The following is a 776-nucleotide window of genomic DNA, read 5'->3' as shown; positions in this document are numbered from 1 at the left end:
CCCGTCCGGGGGGGTTTGGTTGGGCCTCCGAACTTTGTAAGCCCTGAAATGGTCACGGATAGCACAAAAATGTCCGGGTTTGCGGGCACTGTTTCCAGAGGTGAATACAAGACCCTGAAAAGCAATGAAAAGTGAGTCGTTCTTGAAGCTTTTTGCCATTAGTCGCCACCTCCGGATCTCTGGGTCGTGGTTCTCTGTCATAGCTGCATTAATCCAACCTCCCTCGTGTTGTTTTGCTTGGTGAGGAAGGCCTGGCTGGACAGAAGTACCTCAGGCTGCCTCACCCCCCCGCCTGCGCAGGCCCCTTTGCCAAACTGGCTCACCTGGTGACATAATTACAGCCAGCTGCAAAGGCTGAAGCACTAAAGGTCAGTGAATTGTCAGCAACCTGGAGAAACTCCTGTCCCAGGCAGCCACTTCACAGCTGTGCCTGCTGATGAGGTACCTCGCTACCATTACTCAGCTGACAGGGCATATGCCCCCTCATCTACCTCACTGCTTTTCATCCCGTGCCCATATGCTGATACATTCACACCTTTTTATATAACCAAACCCGACTGTCAGCGTTTGTAGTAGCATCTTCCCACTCTAGTCCCTTGGCAGGTGTTTTAAGCAAAGCCGAAGTCAGTTGGACTGAGTCTGTCATCACTGAGGACTGCACCAGGTGGCAGTGCAGCCCCACAAATGCAGCTGGGGCTCCCCGGCTCCTTTGGGTAGCATTTTTATGCACTGTTTGAGACTCTGACCTGTATGGCTCTTCATTCCTCACTAATGGA

Source organism: Chaetura pelagica, unplaced genomic scaffold (assembly GCF_000747805.2).
Source record: "Chaetura pelagica isolate M959 unplaced genomic scaffold, ChaPel_1.0 scaffold139, whole genome shotgun sequence".
Classification (NCBI taxonomy): domain Eukaryota; kingdom Metazoa; phylum Chordata; class Aves; order Apodiformes; family Apodidae; genus Chaetura; species Chaetura pelagica.
Note: the sequence above shows the minus strand (reverse complement) of the source record.